This window comes from Oncorhynchus nerka, linkage group LG13 (genome assembly GCF_034236695.1).
Source record: "Oncorhynchus nerka isolate Pitt River linkage group LG13, Oner_Uvic_2.0, whole genome shotgun sequence".
Lineage (NCBI taxonomy): Eukaryota > Metazoa > Chordata > Actinopteri > Salmoniformes > Salmonidae > Oncorhynchus > Oncorhynchus nerka.
The window spans coordinates 58,601,453-58,622,383 of record NC_088408.1 but is presented as its reverse complement, the minus strand read 5'-3'; the positions used below and the strand labels follow the sequence as shown (position 1 = coordinate 58,622,383).

At 41.0% G+C, this 20,931-nt stretch overlaps 1 long non-coding RNA gene across 3 annotated transcripts in view; it reads left to right on the top strand.

Moving 5' to 3' along the window:
• The window catches only part of LOC115139739 (uncharacterized), a 62,855-nt gene that overhangs the window by 8,554 nt on the left and 33,370 nt on the right, over nt 1–20,931 (top strand). For all 3 annotated transcript variants that reach the window (XR_003865152.2, XR_003865154.2, XR_010465598.1), the window contains exon 2: nt 16,219–16,309. This is a non-coding gene — a long non-coding RNA (uncharacterized LOC115139739). The remainder of the gene's footprint in view (nt 1–16,218; nt 16,310–20,931) is intronic.

Sequence of the window (20,931 nt, the reverse complement as noted above, 5' to 3'; positions counted from 1 at the left end):
TATACATCCAATCAACGATGTTATATAATTATGGAATTGTAGGCCTTATAATGGTCTAGCCCCTAACACTGATCTATTGTTTGTCTCATGAGAATGAATTTGACAATGCAATAAAGGCCTAGAGAAGTCTGCCAGATTGAATAGATGATATCACTCCATGTGCTGTATTTGAACTTGACCAGGATTTTTTTTTTACCTTTAATTGCAAGACATGCCCTGATTAATATAAATGAATGTTTATAGAATTAGCTAAAGCCAACATATTTATTTTATTCTGATATATATAGTACATCCAAATAACATTTGTTTTAAAGAAATAGCTTAATAGTGCAGGCATAGCTTCTGGCCTGGTAATTCTGCAAGTTGGATGCTATTAGCTATAGGCTGCAGGCCATTAGGCTTATATTAGCCACCAGTGGATTTGTTTATAACAACCAAGGGAGCACGTGGCATGCATTAGGCACATGGTGACTAGTGGTATAGTTGTCTTGTTTCTTTATTGATGGTAGCACAGTTGGATAGAATGTTACAAACACCATAAACATGAAATGCTTTGTTGTCAACCCAATAGAGTTGTAAAAACCATTGTTTCTAAACGATGGCACTCCAACAAGATCTATTTATATTTGAGAATAGCCTCTGTGCATGGTGTCAGCTGTAACCTAGGCTGTTTGTTTTCTTCGTGGATGTTACAAGGGTCTATTGTCTGGAGATGAGGGGATGTTTATTATCTACACTTGTTCTTAAACTGCTTTTAATTGAGTCATAGCCTACATTTTTCTTTTGTGATTTTTTTCATATGGATGTAATTTTTTGTGTGTAAATTGTGTAATGTCTTATGACTACTTTAAAGCCTATTAAAAGATTGATTAGCTGTAGCCTAACTGATGAAATTGCATTTTTTTTTTTTTGCCCAAGTACTAGTGTGTCTTGTGCTGACCCTTATCAAAGAGTGTATACAATACTGGGTCATTATACGTTAGCCCAAATTTTTTATTTGAGAACACAAGTTTCATTGTCCCTGGTTAAGTCGATTGAAATCACCATCTAGACTCATGAATGGCTGCATTGTTTTCTACTCTGGCTTCGTACTAAATGTCAACACAGTGTAAAGAAAAACGTGTAGTCTGTAAGTAAACCAGCAAATATAAATCAGTTGATTCGCCACAGCATAAAAGGCCACTACACTAAACTGACTGAATGAAAATATTTCTTCATCATTGGAAGTCTGAAGATGTTTTATGGTGTGAAACTTACCTAAATTCAATTTGATATTTTTGACCCAAAAAATTGTCTACCATTTCACCAAATTATTCCTCCGCCAATTGATATTGGTGGAGACATTCTTATTTTATTCATCCAGTGTAATTATTTTTATTTAGCCTGAAATACAAAACCAGTAGGCTATATCATATGGTAGCCTATTTTATTTTGTGTCTTTTATTTTGTGTCTTATTGCTTTGCAGTAGCCTACTTTCATGTCCTTTCTAGGCTGTCATACACTATGTTTCCCCATATTGTAGCACTGTATCAAACAGAGGATGTTAACCCCAGTCATTCTCCTCAAAAAGTGCAGCATCACAATGCAATGCTAGATGTAGCCCAGTGTTGCCAGGAGAGAGAACAGTATCACATGCCTGAAACTGTTGCAAGTCACACTTGCATCTTTCTCTCTTAGTCACTCTCACTATTCCTGCTCTGCATACTGTAACAGTGATATTGGCTGGCACCGGTTTGCATTGGGCGTGCACTGTCTCCAGAGCATTAGTGTATATCACATTAATATTTTGTCCTCTTGCGAACACTGCCAAATCATGCATGAGTCTGTGGTAATATAGTAAATACTCTATCAAGCTGAATATTTAGCTACAATTCATCTAATACCCGACAGCAGATAGTCCTACATACTTTTTCTCTAGCTCATCTTTGTTGGCTGAGTAGTGTATCTCACAGTAGGAAGTGCTTGGAGTGGCTGTGAGCAAGGGCGGACTGGGACCAGAAATCCGCCCTGGCATTTCTAATACACCGGCCAATTTCTTTTCGCTGAGGTCCCCACACTGGCCCATTTTTTTCCTCAAGGCCTCCACAACGGCTCAATTTTCCCTTGAGGCCCACATTATTAGCCAAATAATGATCATTTTGTGCAACAAAAAAAACCTAGTTAGACAGGCCCACTCAGCTAAAAATGGTTCAGCCCATCTGACAATTGCCTGAAATGCCAGATGGCCAGTCTGCCCCTGGCTCTGAGGATACATGTGGTTATTTATGAAACTGCCATACAGGCAGGGTATGGGAAGGAGAGGAGAGGCCTTGCCATCCATTTCAAAAGACCCATTTTCACAGAGAAATATAGACGTGTGATTTGACTATGTGTATAGAGATGGGTGGTGACAGCACCTTTCTCTGCTCAGTAACTCTGGCTCTGCTGTCCACTCCCTCCCCACCCACACTTACAGTCCTCTGCAGCCATTGTTGTCATGTGATTGGCTGAGTAACATAACCATGGCGACCATGGCAGGTTTTTCATATTCATTGGATGAGCAATCAGCATATTTTACACCAGCCCAGCTTGCCAGTTTTTTTTATGTGCCTTCTTTCTGTGCAGAGGGCTCATGTTGTAATAATACAAGTGCAATCTGGCAGGCAGTGACCTTATGATGAGGTCCGTCTGGGTCATTTCTATGCTAGACAAAGGATTTAAAATAGTCACCATGTTGTTGCATCTGTTATTATAGTATTGTATTGTCATAACACAATGTGTTTTACACTGGGATTTAATTGCATGATTTAATTGGGTGTTCAGACCTAGCACGTCCTTTTTTTGTAATTTGTCTGTAGCTGTTACATAGTCGTGGTAAACACTTACTTAAGCACGAAAAACATCACACAAATCCTTCAGCTTGATTTGCTAAAATATCAAGCTATGTCAAGCAGAGACAGGTCATACCAGATCCAATGCACTATTCAACGTTCGTCCACGTCCCAAGGACGTTGGGAGATGCCTGTAGACGAGGAACAATGGTTGTGTCTCAGTAGCGTCTGTTCTGTCTGGCTTCACCATGTCTCTCTCTGTCTCTTCTGGACATGAACTTGAACTTGAGACAAGCAGCCAGACGCCATCTGTGCTCGATGGCTAATGAATTCAGGGCATTCAATGGAGGTGGAGCGCCACCATTGATGAGCAGAGGACCCTCAGACTGAGTTAGCTTTTCACCACTTATAGAACCCAGTCACCAATTCAGCTGTTTGTCCCATTTTTATGTTTTGGGAAATAAAAGTAGGCGTGGGTGTTTGTGTGTGTGTTTAATGTGGTGGTCATACCTGTAAGTGTGTTCATGACTGTGATTTTCTATATGTTTGTGTGCATACCTGTTCAATCTACATAATCATGATAATACACATATTTGTGTGTGTGTGTGTGTTTGTAAATGTCTATTTTCCACCTTGTCGGCCGACTATTTCTAAGTAATCTAATTTCAAATCCCAGGCCAGCCATTATAAACAGGCTGCCGTGCTAAAGTCATTGCCTTGATAATTGAAAGGGCCGGTTTAGTGTTTCCCTAATAACTAAGGCCTGGTAACTGAATGAGGCGCTAGTGCTTAAACAAGCCCTAGCGCTGTGTGAATTCCTCAGGCCCTCCTTACTCCCGCTCAGGCATCTGTCACACACACACACACACCAGGATTTTCCCTCTGGTTGGTGTCGCCGTGGCAACGAGAGGTGAGCTCACGGTGTGCATGCCGGCATCAGCACCGCTAGAGCAGGACAGGTTCCTGGTTTTATTGTGTGTGTGTGTGTGTGTGTGTGTGTGTAACTGACTAAAATGCCACTCTCTCCTTGTCTCCTGGGCTCAATTTAGATTCATCCCACACATTGAGGTGTTGCATTGTATTTCCTGTCAGGTGACTTCTCCATTAACAGTGGTGTGATGGATATTATTAGCAGTGCACAGGGTGACCAAAGCTATGTAGACCACATCAGTAGGTATGGCTGCTCATCTTACACAATGACGACAGCCTTGCCACTGTAGAAGCTGTTTCAATCTGCATCAAACATATGACATTGCAGTGCCTTTCAGTGCATCTCCTGATTTTTGGCATCTCACACACATACACACACCAAATAACTATTGACTCCTCTTTCCACTGGTTCACCATTTATAAGGATGCGGTCAGCCTCCTGCATCCTTGCTCATAAACGATCAGCCAGCAATAATATGGGCTAATAATCCATTGTTGGATGTCATGGTTGGGCCCTTTTTAATGAAATCATGCATTGCCACTTGAGTGTCGTTGTGAGGAGCAGTGGACATGCTGTGCTCTGACACAGTGCCCCTCCCTTTAGCAGCCTGCGTGGAGGTGGTCACAGACATGGTCTCACTCCTACCAGTACATTAGCTACCTCCATGTCTCACTGTCCATGCCATTACCTTCTGAACACGACTGGATCAATTTTCGGCTTAATTGGACATTAATGACAGTCAGTGTACTGTAAGCTCCCACACCAAATGTGTTTTTATGATGGGTTTGTTTGTTAATGGGAAGTGTGAATGGGACATTGATAATTATGGTATTGCTTGAGCAAAACATTGAATGAATTGAAGGGCACTAAAATGAATGAGGAACAAAGCCTATTGTACAGTAACATCCTACAAACTTACATTAAACATTTGAGTTTGTCTCATAACCACACATTGTTACTTACACACAGATAATGGGCGTAGATAATATATACAGTAGCCTACATGTATAAAATACATATTTTAAAAACATATAGGCTCAAACATATAAAGGACAAAATAGTAAACATTTGTTGATTTGCATTTTTCCAACATATCTCTCTAACCATCCCATATAATGTTCAGCAGACTTCCACAAAGATGCTAATGCTAGCTAGCTACATTGCACTTATGTCATCTTAATGGCTAATGCCATTGATGCTAACAACACGCAGCAGAAATTCTGGCGGCCACAAGATTAATATGACTGATGTTGTGAGCATTGGCGTTAACAATAGCTAGGCTGGCTGCATACGCATGAATGGCAGCTTTACAGTATACGGCTAAACCAAGCTGACTGCCTGCCTTTCCTTTTCGATATCTCTGTGCTCCACTGGCTTTTGATTATGCAAATACCCCTGCTATAAATAATTGCATCTGAAATACTCTTCGAATCCTCTAGTAAGATGAAAGATTGTAAATAATGTATTTCATGTTACTGCATTATTCATTCTCAATTAATTAAAAATAACCAAAAGTGACACCCTGTGCCGTTACTGTTCTGACATACATTATGGTGACACTGACTGTACTTTTCCTTAAATGTTGCCAAATATATAATTTTGCTCTGGTATGATAAGGCAGTGGTAGATCACAATGTAATTGTAGATTTTCCCTTGCATTCTTTCATTTGCTCATACATACTCTGAAAGTACAGTAATTTTTCAGTATCTAATATTAATAGTTCAAGGTGTCTTTCAATGTGAACATATTTATACATTTTTAAGCAATAGTTGTAGTACCCACCTACCAATTCGTATGGCTCAAATATTATAGAATGTTTTATATAATGCATGATGCCAACTACTTTATCTGCCGTTTTTACAATGGTGGGGGGTTATAGGAGACATGAAATACGCATAAACAGCTGTAGCGCTGCTACAATTAAAACAGGACAGTTGTTCTCCTTGGTACCTTAATGTGTTTTGAATACAGCGAGCCAATTGAATACGGTGTACTGTTTCGCAATTCAATTATGTGGGATCTTGGCTTGTCTAGGGAGATGGCAACGCTGCATATAGAGCAGTAAGCACTGCTAGTAGTCGCCACAGTTGCATTAGCATCTGGACCTTTTATGCAAATTTCAAGAGCCGGCACCAGAGCCGGCGCCTTATATCCTTATTAGAAAGGGGGAATTAAATATTTATTAGGAGGGCAGGGGTTAGGGAGGGGTGCCTGCCCAGTGTTGTTGTGAAGACCTGTGATAGAGGAGGAGGAGAGAGAGGAGGAGGTGCCTGGTGTCTCTCTCCCTCAAGGTGCCACCATCTTAAGGCGTTTGGCAGTGGTGAGCGCATGAGGAAGGTAGACCTAAAATGTCCGCTGGCACACACATGCGCGCACACACACACACACACACACACACACACACACACACATACACACACACACACACACACACACACGCGCAGTGTGGTTGGTGCGTGTGGTGCTCTGAAGCCAATTATTCAATTAGCGGCATCACCAGCCATGCCTGCCAAACATCTCGTTTGCATACATTAGTCCTTTGATTACTGTCACTTTTGTGATTTTCTCATGTCTTGCTTTCCAATGTTGGTCTCCCACACTGTATTGACTGTAACTGTCACACCGGCAAAGTGTGAACTGTATTTGTTAATATTGAATGGATTAAGAGTTTTACATTTTTAAGGAAATTCCTGGCTATAGCCAAAGAAGATATTTGTATCACATTGCATGTGAACATTTTTATCCTCTCTTGGGAATTCTTTTAAACAATTCAAGTGTTGGCAAAGTTCGCTTGCAGGCCAAAAGCAAAACTGAAAGATGGATTCATTTACTAAAGTCCATGATACAAAGATAAGACAGGAAGCCATTGCAAAGTAAGTAAAGCACATCCATATGCCATACCCCATTTCTGCTACCATTAGCCTCAACCACTACACATCAAAGAAACAAAACATAATTTCACCTTATATCTGAAATAACATAGCTACAGTTACAGTGGGGAGAGCAAGTATTTGATACACTGCCGATTATGCAGGTTTTCGTACTTACAAAGCATGTAGAGGTCTGTCATTTTTTATCATAGGTACACTTCAACTGTGAGAGACGGAATCTAAAACAATAATCCGGAAAATCACATTGTATAATTTTTAAGTAATTAATTAGCATTTTATTGCATGACATAAGTATTTGATCACCTACCAACCAGTAAGAATTCCGGCTCTCACAGACCTGTTAGGTTTTCTTTAAGAAGCCCTCCTGTTCTCCACTCATTACCTGTATTAACTGCACCTGTTTGAACTCGTTACCTGTATAAAAGACACCTGTCCACACACTCAATCAAACAGACTTCAACCTCTCCACAATGGCCAAGACCAGAGAATTGTGTAAGGACATCAGGGATAAAATTGTAGACCTGCACAAGGCTGGGATGGGCTACAGGACAATAGGCAAGCAGCTTGGTGAGAAGGCAACAACTGTTGGCGCAATTATTAGAAAATGGAAGAAGTTCAAGATGACGGTCAATCACCCTCTGTCTGGGGCTCCATGCATGATCTCACCTCGTGGGGCATCAATGATCATGAGGAAGGTGAGGGATCAGCCCAGAACTACATGGCAGGACCTCGTCAATGACCTGATGAGAGCTGGGACCACAGTATCAAAGAAAACCATTAGTAACACACTACGCCGTGATGGATTACAATCCTGCAGCACACGCAAGGTCCCCCTGCTCAAGCCAGCGCATGTCCAGGCCCGTCTGAAGTTTGCCAATGACCATCTGGATGATCCAGAGGAGGAATGGGAGAAGGTCATGTGGTCTGATGAGACAAAAATAGAGCTTTTTGGTATAAACTCCACTCGCCGTGTTTGGAGGAAGAAGAAGGATGAGTACAACCCCAAGAACACCATCCCAACCGTGAAGCATGGAGGTGGAAACATCATTCTTTGGGGATGCTTTTCTGCAAAGGGGACAGGACGACTGCACCGTATTGAGGGGAGGATGGATGGGGCCCATGTATCGCGAGATCTTGGCCAACAACCTCCTTCCCTCAGTAAGAGCATTGAAGATGGGTCGTGGCTGGGTCTTCCAGCATGACAACGACCCGAAACACACAGCCAGGGCAACTAAGGAGTGGCTCCGTAAGAAGCATCTCAAGGTCCTGGAGTGGCCTAGCCAGTCTCCAGACATGAACCCAATAGACAATCTTTGGAGGGAGCTGAAAGTCCGTATTGCCCAGTGACAGCCCCGAAACCTGAAAGATCTGGAGAAGGTCTGTATGGAGGAGTGGGCTAAAATCCCTGCTACAGTGTGTGCAAACCTGGTCAAGAACTACAGGAAACGTATGATCTCTGTAATTGCAAACAAAGGTTTATGTACCAAATACTAAGTTCTGCTTTTCCGATGTATCAAATACTTATGTCACGCAATAAAAGCATGTAGAGGTCAATAATAATTCAACCCCTTTGTTATGGGAAGCCTAAATAAGTTCAGGAGTAAAAATGTGCTTAACAAATCACATAATAAGTTGCACAGACTCATTATGTGTTCAATAATAATGGTTAACATGATTTTTGAATGACTCTCTGTTCCCAACACATACAATTATCTGTAAGGTCCTTCTAACGAGCAGTGAATTTCAAACTTCTCATTATCAATCATGGTGGTGGCTGCATCATGTTGTGGGTATGCTTGTCATCGACAAGGACTAGGGAGGTTTTTAGGATAAAAATAAACGGAGTACAGCTAAGCACAGGCAAAATCCTAGAGGAAAACCTGGTTCAGTCGTATGTCTGATAGACACTGGGAGACTAACTCACCTTTCAGCAGGACAATAACCTAAAACACAAAGCCAAATTTAGTTGCTTACCAAGATGCAGTGGTGTAAAGTACTGTGGTAAAAATAATTTAAAGTACTACTCACAGTTAAAGTCGGAAGTTGACATACACTTAGGCTAGAGTCATTAAAACTCTTTTTTCAACCACTCCACACATTTCTTGTTAACAAACTATAGTTTTGGCAAGTCGGTTAGGACATCTACTTTGTGCATAACACAATTCATTTTTCCAACAATTGTTTACAGACAGATTATTTCACTTATAATTCACTGTAAGACAATTCCAGTGGGTCGGAAGTTTACATAAACTAAGTTGATTGTGTCCTTAAACAGCTTGGGAAATTCCAGAAAATTATGGCATGGCTTTAGAGACTTCAGATAGGATAATTGACATAATTTGAGGTGTACCTGTGGATGTATTTCAAGGCCTACCTTCAACCTCAGTGCCTCTTTGCTTGACATCATGGGAAAATCAAAAGAATTCAGCCAGGACCTCAGAATTTTTTTGTTTTTAGACCTCCACAAGTCTGGTTTATCCTTGGGAGCAATTTTCAAACGCCTGAAGGTACCATGTTCATCTGTACAAACAATAGTATGTAAGTATAAACACCATGGGACCACGCAGCCGTCAGACTGCTCAGGAAGGAGACGTGTTCTGTCTCCTAGAGATAAACGTACTTTGGTGCGAAAAGTGCAAATCAATCCCAGAACAACAGCAAGGGACCCTGTGAAGATGCTGGAGGAAACAGGTACCAACATACTTTTTGGAGAAATGTCCTCTGGTCTGATGAAACAAAAATAGAACTGTTGTTTGGCCATTATGACCATCGTTATTTTTGGAGGAAAAAGGTGGAGGCTTGCAAACTGATGAACACCATCCCAACCATGAAGCACAGGGGTGGCAGCATCATGTTGTGGGAGGGCTTTGCTGCAGGAGGGACTGGTGCATTTCACAAAATAGATGGCATCATGAGGGAGGCTATATTGAAGCAACATCTCAAGACAACCTTTAAGTAGTTAAAGCTTGGTCGCAAATGGGTCTTCTAAATGGACAATGACCCCAAGCATACTTACAAAGTTGTGGCAAAATGGCCTAATAAAGTCAAGGTATTGGAGTCACAAAGACCTCAATCCCATGGAAAATTTGTGGGCAGAACTGAAAAAGCATTTGCGAGCAAGGAAGCCTACAAACCTGACTCAGTTACACCAGCTCTGTCAGGAGGAACGGGCCAAAATTCACCCAACTTATTCTGTACTTTACTATTTATATTTTTCCAACTTTTACTTTTACTTCACTACATTCCAAAAGACTTTTCCTTGACACCGAAAAGTACTCATTACATTTTGACAGGAAAATGGTCCAATTCAAACACTTATCAAGAGAACATCCCTGGTCATCCCTACTGCCTCTGATCTGGTGGATGTCTGAGTGTTGGTAGTTTGCCCCAGGCTATCCATAAATAAATACAGAACAAGAAAATTGTGCCATCTGGTTGCTTAATATAAGGAATTTTAAATTATTTATACTTTTACTTTTGATACTTAAGTATATTTAAAACCAAATACTTTTAGAGTTTTACTCAAGTAGTATTTTACTGCGTGACACTCACTTTTATTTGTGTCATTTTCTATTAAGTTATATTTACTTTTGAGTCCACTTCCACCACTGCCAAGATGACATTGAATGTTTCTTAATGTGGCCTAGTTAGAGATTTTACTTACATCAGCTTGAACAACCAACTTGACAGCGCTTGAAGAATAATGTGCAAATATTGTACAATGCAGCTGTGCAAAGCTCTTAGAGACTTACCCACAAAGACTCACAGCTATATTCAATGCCAAATGTGTTTCAGGGGGGTGAATACTTATCTAATCAATATATATTAGTGTTTTCATTTTCATTAATTTCTCATTTAAAAAAATTAAAATCCTTCCACTTTGATATTACAGAGTATTTTGTGTAGATCATTGACCCAGAATAACAATTAAATCAATTTTAATTCCACTTTGTAATAGAATAGAATGTGGAAAAAGCCTTCTGAAGGCACTGTATATTATCACGAAATGTCATTAAGTTTTTGTTCATTTTTGTGTGTGTTCGCACAAGACTTGAGACAAGTCAAAGTTCGTCAGGAAAAGTCTTCTCCCTTTTGTCAGTGATTGGTCAACAGTACTACTCCTAGTAGAAGTGGGAACTATGTACGGGATTCTTCAATAAAGTGTTTGTTGTCATTCAACGAGAGACGACTAGTTTCCGTGCACATTTTTCCACTTGAGAAATACTGCACCAAACATCTTAGTTATATGTAAAATTGCACAACTTAGACGTCAAAACAATTGTTCTCTCTCTCTCTCTCTCTCTCTCTCTCTCTCTCTCTCTCTCTCTCATAGTGTGCACATGTGTGTGTGTGCTCCCAGAACAGTAATCACTTGTGATCTAGTCCACATTATGAACATACAGTACTCATATGAGCTAGGCAGATATACAGCCAGTTCCTTCCTGTCACCCTTCTTCCTGGTGATGCGTGGTATACCCCAGCGTACTCCTAGAGAAGTCTGGATAATTAAACAACTACGTGTTTGAGCCTGGCCTCTGATAATGGATTGAAGTGAGACAGGAAGTGAGACAGCCAACACAAGTCACACTGATAACATTACTGCTGTGTTACTAGCATTTACACAACATCATAATATTAGGAAAGTTAATTGAAGTTAATTATTAGTGGCCACAGAACAAACAGTTTGAATGTGACTGGGCTCTATTCAATCCGCATTGTGGAAATTCAGCGTTTTAGCTTTATGTCACCTTTATTGGAAATTATCTGTACATTTCTATTGCAGAATCTGTAACACTTCAGCATTACAGATTGAATTGAGCTTTGAGTTTTGTATTCAAGCTCTTGTGTCTACCTGTGCCGTTGTGCTCTGTGTCTGTAGTGGTTGAGACTTGGTACTTGAGCTTCTGTGGCACAGTGATTATCTGCATGTAGGCCAGAAGCCACAGAGCGAGAGGAGGGGGATGGGGGGATGGGGTGCACAGGAGAGAGATGCGATGAGACAAGCCACACAAGCCTCAAAGGGAACAGAGTGGGGGGTACCAAGCAGCTACCCTAAACCCTGCCGTAGGGCTAGGAACAGACAGACTTGGTTAACCACAGAACCACAAGAACATACAAAGAGGGTGAGAGAGAGAGAGAGAGAGAGAGAGAGAGAATCTACAGCATGTGTGCGTGTCGAATACGTTTTTAATGAATCATAGCGTGAAATCACCTACCTATATTGAAAAAATATATATAAATGCAACATACAACAATTTCCAAGATTTTACTGAGTTACAGTTGACGTACGGAAATCAGTCAATTGAAATGTATTCATTAGCCCCTAATCTATGGATTTCACATGACTGGGAATACAGAAATGCATTTGTTTGTCACAGATACCTTAAAAAACAAGGTAGGGCGTGGATCAGAAAACCAGTCAGTATCTGGTGCGACCACCATTTTCCTCAGCGTGACACATCTCCTTTGCATAGAGTTGATCAGGCTGTTAATTGTGTCCTGCGGAATGTTGTCCCACTCCTCTTCAATGGCTGTGCCAAGCTGCTGGATATTGACCGGAACGGAACACGCTGTCGTACACGTCGATCCAGAGCATCCCAAACATGTTCAATGGTTGACATCATGTCTGGTGAGTATGCAGGCCATGGAAGAACTAGGAAATGTTCAGCTTCCAGGAATTGTGCACAGATCCTTGCAACATGGTGCAATGCATTATCATGCTGAAACTAGAGGTGATGGCGGCGAATAAATGGCATGACAATGGGCCTCAGGATCTCGTTAAGGTATCTCTGTGCATTCAAATTCTCTTCGATAAAATGCAATTGTGTTCATTGTCCATAGCTTATGCCTGCCCATACCATAAACCCCACTGCCACCATGGGGGCACTCTGTTCACAACAAAGCATATCGCTGGCCCCAACGACACCATACATGCTGTCTGTCATCTGCCTTGTATTGTTGAAACCGGGATTAATCCTTGAAGAGCACACTTCTCCGGTGTGACAGTGGCCAATGAAGGTGAGCATTTGCCCAATGAAGTTGGTTACGACGCCAAACTGCAGTCAGGTCAAGACCCCGTTGAGGACAACGAGCACACAGATGAGACAGTTTCTGACAGTTTGTGCAGAAATTCTACGGTTGTGCAAACCCACAGTTTCATCAGCTTCCTGGGTGGCTTGTCTCTGATGATCCTGCAGGTGAAGAAGCCGGATGTAGAGGTCCTGGGCTTGCTTGGTTACACGTGGTCTGTGGTTGTGAGGCTGGTTGGACGTACTGCCAAATTCTCTAAAATGACGTTGGATGTGGCTTATGGTGGAGAAATTAACATTCAATTATCTGGCAATAGCTCTGGTGGTCAATCCTGCAGTCAACATGCCAATTGCACGCTCCCTCAAAACTTGAGACATCTGTGGTATTGTGTTGTATGACAAAACATACAACACAATAGAGAGGTGTGTTATTGTCCCCAGAACAAGGTGCATCTGTGTAATGATCATGCTGTTTAATCAGCTTCTTTATATGCCACACCTGTCATTTGGATTATCTTGGCAAAGGAGAAATGCTCACTAACCAGGATGTAAACACATTTTTGAGAAATGTGCTTTTTGTGCATATATAACATTTCTGGGATCTTTTATTTCAGCTCATGAAACATGGGACCAACACTTTACATGTTACGTTGATATTTTTGTTCAGTGTAGATTCAGTCCTTTGATATGTTTTCTGAAATTACATGCTTTATTCAGCAATTTCAGTGCACTCAATGATGCAGGGATGTAGTACTCTTTCACACTTTTATTGGTCTTATTATAGACTGGTTGGCAGACAACTTCACGAAAACGATGCGCACGCATCGATAGGGCCAGAAGCCGTACTTTGTTATGATTCTAAATGGTGACATAGCTTGCATCAATGGCAAGAAGCTGCAATGTGGAGAATCAAAGGTGGCTCGTTTCAGCTAGTTTTATCTTGGTATTGATATCATGTCAATGCTAATATGGCTAAAACTCGCTAGATAACAGTATTTCAGAGACAAGTGCTCATTGTGCAAATGTATTTATGTTTTCAATAAACATTTGGAGACTAAATATAGTACAAGTTGTCAACAATCTAAGCGTGTACGGTCGAGCGTACATGTATTTGTGCGTGTGTGTGCATTCATCCTAGTTTGACATGGAGGCTTAATAAGAACTGGCAGCTGTCAGTCTCCTGTTGACGTCTATCAGGAAGGCCACGACCTAACATGGGCACACAACAGAAACTCTCTGAGACAGTGGAAAGATATAAAGATAACACACATTGTAACGCCTCTCTCGGAAGCCTCTCTCGGAAGGCACCACTTTTCCATTTATTTTATTTTTTTAATTAATAACCTCTTAGGGATCCCTAAGCACGGGATTGATTTGACAACATCCAGTGAAATTGTAGAGCGCCAAATTCAAACTACAGAAATATCAATATTCAACCTTCACGGAAATATAAGTGTAATACATCAAAATAAAGCTTAACTTCTTGTTTATCTAGCCGCAGTGTCAGATTCCAAAAAGGCTTTACAGCAAAAGCAAACCATGCGATTATCTGAGGACAGCGCCGGGCATACAATCACATGAAAATCATTTTTCAACCAGGCAGGTGCGACACGAAAGTCAGAAATAGCCATATAATAAATGCCTTACCTATGAAGATCTTCTTCTTTTTGCAATCTCAAATGTCTCAGTGACACAATGAATGGTCGTTTTGTTCGATAAATTCCTTCTTTATATCCCCAAAATGTTCATTTATTTGGCGCGTTTGATTCAGAAACTCGCCGGTTCCAACATGACTACAAAGTATCTAATAAGTTACCTGTAAACTTGGTTCAAACATTTCAAACAACGTTCCTATTCCAACCTCAGGTATCCTAAAATGTAAATAAACGATAAAATTTAAGACAGAATAAATTGTTTCTAATAAAAACCGGATAAAAACAACTTGAAGCGCACTCCAGTTCACGCGCAACAAAATACTAAAGCTCTTCAGAGTGACACCTACAAAGAACAGCCTTACTTCTTCATTTCTCAAAAGAAAAACATCGAACAATTTCTAAAGACTGTTGACATCTAGTGGAAGTCATAGGAACTGCAATCTGGGCCCTAATAAATCAGGCCTCCCATAGAAAGACATTGGAAAACACAGTGACCTCCTGGATGGATTGTGCTCTGGGTTTCGCCTGCCAAATCAGTTCTGTTATACTCACAGACATTATTCTAACAGTTTTAGAAACCTCAGAGTGTTCTCTATCCAAATCCAATAATTACATGCATATCCTAGCTTCTGGGCCTGAGTAGCAGGCAGTTTACTTTGGGCCTATTCATCCGGATGTTCATCCCAGAGAGACTTTAAACAAGTATTTATTTTCATTTCACTTCACCAATTTGAACTATTTTGTGTATTTCCATTACATGAAATCCGAATAAAAATCTAATTTAAATTACAGGTTGTAATGCAACAATAGGAAAAACACCAAGGGGGATGAATACTTTTGCAAGGCACTGTATGTGTTGTCATTATACAGTGGCTCATCAATCACGTCCCTTGATCAACCAGAACATTGGTAGCCACTCAAATTAACTTTGCAAGAGTAAGGGGACCAGTTAGGTTACTCTGGCTTCACTCAATTGTAATATGAAGGTCAACACATTTGGTTGACTGGATACAGTTGTCAATGGTGACCTTCTCTATGGAGCGCTATTACAGAGATATGGATTGGAAGGCTTCATATATTGTTCTCCATTGGTTGTGGACTAATCCATTCTCTGTGATGTGGAGGCCATCACTAGTGATGCTGTTGTCTCTGAAAAGTACATTAGATTCTTTATGGTGGGTTGCAGAGTAGACCCTTGACCCCAGAGGGCCATGTCCTCCCGAGAACAGGGTCTAGACCCCACTCTCCCACCACAGCCCCCTTCTGTCCACAGAGTGGGGTCAGGGATCAGGGGGACATGGCAGCTCATGGAGCATCGGTATGCACTGAAACACCTCTACAAGCAGCTCTAGACAAGGCAGTCTGGGCTACAATTCATGCCATACAGTATTTAGCTATTTCAGATGTTTTAATATATTTTATCAGGCCTTGGGGTAACACTTCTTATACATATACCATTGCTGCTGCTATTCATTTTTATCTGCCATTCTAAAGAACAATGTTGAACATATCAGAGTAGGCTATTGTGGGTTAATTTCATCACACATAGCGCATATCTTCAGTCAAAGAAATATAAAAGAAAACGTTTCTTTTTAAAGTGGAGCGAAGCAGTCATATGACATCAAGGTGTTAGAGGTGTTAGAGCTGCTATTTGTGGCTGTGTGTAAAGGTTCAGCAGCGTGAAGTTATTACCAATTTGAATTCTGTAGAGCAAACTTAGCGCTTGTAAATGCTACCTCTGCTCGCAAGCGTCATGTGATCACCCATCTGCCTCTCCTCTGGAACATGTTAATTGTGATTTACTCTAGAAACTATATTTGACATGTAAAGGTTACTGGCTGCATGGAAAAGCATTACACTTACACTTTTGCCTCTGTGTGTGTGTTCCCTTGTGTTTTAGGGTTGGAGGAATATGGCCCTGATTCCCCTGCTGTCGGAGAGAGGCCTAATGGAGATGTCTGGGACTTGGCCTACTGCTAAACCAACATGAGGTGAGCTCAGGTTAGAAAGCCAAAGGGCCCAAATGACACAAAGAAGCTAATTCTGAACTGACCATGCTGTGTGTGTGTGTGTGTGTGTGTGCGTGTGCGTGTGTGTGTGTGCGCATGTGCGGGCACTCTGTTCTTGTTCATGTGAGCGTCTGTACATGTGTGCTTGAGCGTGTGTCTCTGCATGCCCGCAGCAAAGTTAGCCTCTGTGTTGAGTAAACCCTTGGATATTAGTAGCGGTCCAGGGAACGCAGTAAACAGAAGAAAAAAAACACTGGTTTGAGGGGAACTCATGCAACGTGGCCATAGGCAATATCAAATCCAATGACCCGTTCCTCTGCCCTCTGGTCCGTACCAAAGACATGAGTCAAAGGGGGGCAGAGGCTAGCGTTGACTGTTTGACATCAGCACAACCTCACAGTCTAAAAGGTGGAACCCATAAAAAGGTAATACAATTGGCTATAGTCATTGCAAATGATGTACAAACAGGCAAGGTTCTTGGGGAGGTTATATGGAACATTTTTATTATTCACCACATGATCTGTGCATGATGTGTGGATGTAGCATTGTAGTTGTACTGCCATATTGGTTGATCTATGCCATTTAATATGACAGAGGACGACACAATTAGCTTGCTTTAGTGATGTGTTGCAGAAGGTCTTGTTTCGTGGTATTTTTATGGCCTATTTCCTCAGCATTTGTTTTATCCTTGATTGGACCTTTGACCTTAACCTTTGTATAACTATCTCAGACACAGCTGGAGAGATTGACAGGATGTTAGTTTCCTGGGATATTGAATGTGCGTGCTGTGCACAATATGCTAAATCAGTAGACATACAACTCTGTCAGCAAAAATATTCCGATAGCTAAAAATACCGACCTCTCACTCACTCTCAAATCAGTACCAATACCAAGAGCTTACCCCTAGTACCATTCTGACCGAATGTTCTGGCAACTCTAAAAGGCTCTTTGTATGTATTGGTATTCCAGTAAAGCTGATTTCTTGTGTGATGTTGTGGAAATCAAGGGTTCAAGAGAGTGAGAGTGATGTCAGCACCCATGGGCCTCAGCGTCTGGTAGTGTACCCACTGTAATTACTCCCTCTACTCTCTGTCAATTGGTGGAGTGCTCTGAAGGGCCAATTAGGGAGGGCAGCCCGAGTCGCCGGGCAGGAGAGTCAGCAGCAGAGTCACTACCCGCCATTTAAACTCCAAGACCTTTAGCCGTCATAGAGAGGAGCACTGTTATCAAATCATTAGTTTATTTTTAAACCATTGATACAGTCAAGGCCAAAGATTTGTGAAAAAAATACAAAAAATACACATTTCTCAGACTGAGAATGTGGTTTCGAGTTTTGGTATTAAATAGCAAGAAGCACCCTGGCATGGTAATATTGTGTGTATTGTAATTCAAATCTAACTATACCTCTCTCTGGAAGGATGCAATTTACGCTGTAGCCAGTGTTGGCTGTTGACAAGATCATACGCTATTGTCCGTCTGGTTGGTGTTCCATTGAAACTAAACAAAAAAATCTCCAGTCCATTATGTGTGTAAATGTTACTATATGTGTCGTCAGGAACGCGTTGTGCTGTGGACTTGTAAATCAGGAGGAAGGTAGATGGATATTGTTAACTGGAGTCTTCAGTATCGGGCCATTGGTTTGAGTTCATTCTATATTTCAAATGCTTATTAAATGTGAATGCGGGCTTTAACCATGGTCCTCTCCAAAACACTAAATCCACCTTGTTTATGATGTTTTTACAACAATACCATAGCATCGATGTCACCATCCTAAAAGCAGTGTGTTAGTCATTAGACCACTATATCCACTGTTGCAATAAGGTAGACTTCAATGGAAGATAACTGGCACACTACGTTTTTTAAGAGTCAGAGTGGTGTCTAACCTCCCATCAGCCATTGCCTGTGTAAGCGCATGGTTGGGGTCATGGGGTTAAAGCCCAAACAGGAAGAGATGGCTATTTTCAACTCTCAGATAAATATGTGCAGTGACACTCCTAAAACATTCCCCTGGAAACAGGTCTAATGCAGCCTATCATTTCTATCTCCCTGTTATACTCCCCTGACCATATCCAAATTACAATAATTGCTTTTGTGTTTAAATGTGCTGCATGCGCTGTGGGCAGTGGGTACATGTTCTGAAATTCATATGACTTATGTATAGATACAACACACTACAAGTCAAAAGTTTTAGAACACCTACTCATTCAAGGGTTTTTATTTAGTTGTACTATTTTCTACATTGTAGAATAACAGTGAAGACATCAAAACTACGAAATAACACATGGAATCCTGTAGTAACCAAAAAAGTGTCAAACAAATCAGAAAATATGATTTATATTTGAGATTCTTCAAAGTAGCTACCCTTTGCCTTGATGACATTTTTGCACACTCTTGGCATTCTCTCAACCAGCTTCATGAGGTAGTCACCTGGAATGCATTTCAATTAACAGGTGTGCCTTCTTAAAAGTTAATTTGTGGAATTTATTTCCTTCTTAATGCGTTTGAGCTAATCAGTTGTGTTGTCACAAGGTAAAAAGAAGATAGCCATATTTGATATAAGATGCCCATATTATGGCAAGAACAACTCAAATAAGCAAAGAGAAGCGAGAGTCCATCATTACTTTAAGACATGAAGGTCAGTCAATATGGAAAATTTCAAGAACTTTGAAAGTTTCTTCAAGTGCAGTAGCCACAGGAATGGAAGACCCAGAGTTACCTCTGATGTAGAGGATAAGTTCAATAGAGTTACCAGCCGCAGAAATTGCAGCCCAAATAAATGCTTCAGCAACAGACACATCTAAACATCAACTGTTCAGAGGAGACTGTGAATCAGGCCTTCGTGGTCGAATTGCTGCAAAGAAACCACTACTAAAGTACACCAATAATAAGAAGGGATTTGCTTGGGCCAAGAAACAAGCAATTGACATTAGACCAGTGGAAATTTGTACTTTGGTCTGGAGTCCAAATTGGAGATTTTTTGTTCCAACCGCTGTGTCTTTGTGAGACACAATGTGGGTGAAAGGATGATCTCTGTATGTCTATTTCCCACCGTAAAGCATGGAGGAGGAGGTGTTATGGTGTGGGGGTGCTTTGCTGGTGACACTGTCTGTGATTTATTTAGAATTCAAGACACACTTAACCAGCATGGCTATCACAGCATTCTGCTGCAGCGATACGTCATCCCACCTGGTTTGGGCTAAGTGGGACTATCTGCTGCATCAGACGACCTGGCCTCCACAATCCTCCAACCAAATAGAGATGGTTTGGGATGAGTCGGTCCGCAGAGTGAAGGAAAAGCAGCCAACAAGTGCTCAGCACATTTGGGAACTCCTTCAAAACTGTTGGAAAAGCATTCCAGTTGAATCTGGTTGAGAGAATGCCAAGAGTATGCAAAGCTGTCATGCAGGAAAAGGGTGGCTATTTGAAGAATAAAATATACAGGTATTTAGATTTGTTTTACACTTTCTTGGTTACTAAATGATTCCATATGTGTTTTTTCATAGTTTTGATGTTTTCACTATTATTCTTAATTCTAATATATACACACACACACACACACACACACACACACACACACACACACACACACACACACACACACACACACACACACACACACTTTATTCATAGAATAGCAACCATGAAAATGCAAAATATCACACGTTTCTATCTTATTGCTTTTATATGACACAGCATTGCTTGTACAATGTAGCACTAATGCTTATCTAAAATAGAACCTGTGGAAATATGACAGAGAGCGGTAGTTAGGTGTTGCTGTTCACAAGGCACAGCCCATGTTTGCCTGGAGTAGACCTTTCAGAATATAACCGCATGCAGCCTCCATGTCATTAACACTAGGCCACAGGACATCCCCTGCATGTGTTTGCATGATTAAAGAGAGGTACAGTGTGTGTGTGTGTGTGTGTGTGTGTGTGTGTGTGTGTGTGTGTGTGTGTGTGTGTGTGTGTGTGTGTGTGTGTGTGTGTGTGTGTGCATCTGTGTGTGTTCATTTTTGTGCGTTTGCTTTGGCACACAGATGACATTAGGTGCCAGCGTAACACACGGCTTTCGGAAGTCCATAAGCAAATGTCTACAATATGAATTAAGTCTTTATTATAATGCAATAAATGCGTAATAAACAAATAGTAGATAGTGGTAATGAAGCAGCAAGGTTAAAGCATTAACCAAAGAAAATAGGTCATTTGCTAAATGTATTTATATGAAAGCTGCTATGTCATTAAAATGATTTTTTTTCCCATCTATAATTTTCCTATTTCCTATTCATCATGTAATTCCATATTTCATGCCTGGGTGCGATCCTTCCACCATGCTATATATTGCTGAGGCTTGTGCCTCTTAGCGATAGCACATTCTTTCCGGCATTTTTCCCCCCACAAAACCGTAACATTTCCATATTTTTTCTCATTTTGATTCGCGGAATTACCAGGAGTAGGGCATTTGGGGTGGGGGGTGGGGGGGTTGACGACATCAGTTATCAATTTATAATTAAAAGGAATAAAACTGCAGTTTTTTTCTCCATTTAATATCCAAGTAGCCGTCAGTGGAGTGTGTAATAGCACTGCGTAGGTAGGGTTTCTTCTGCA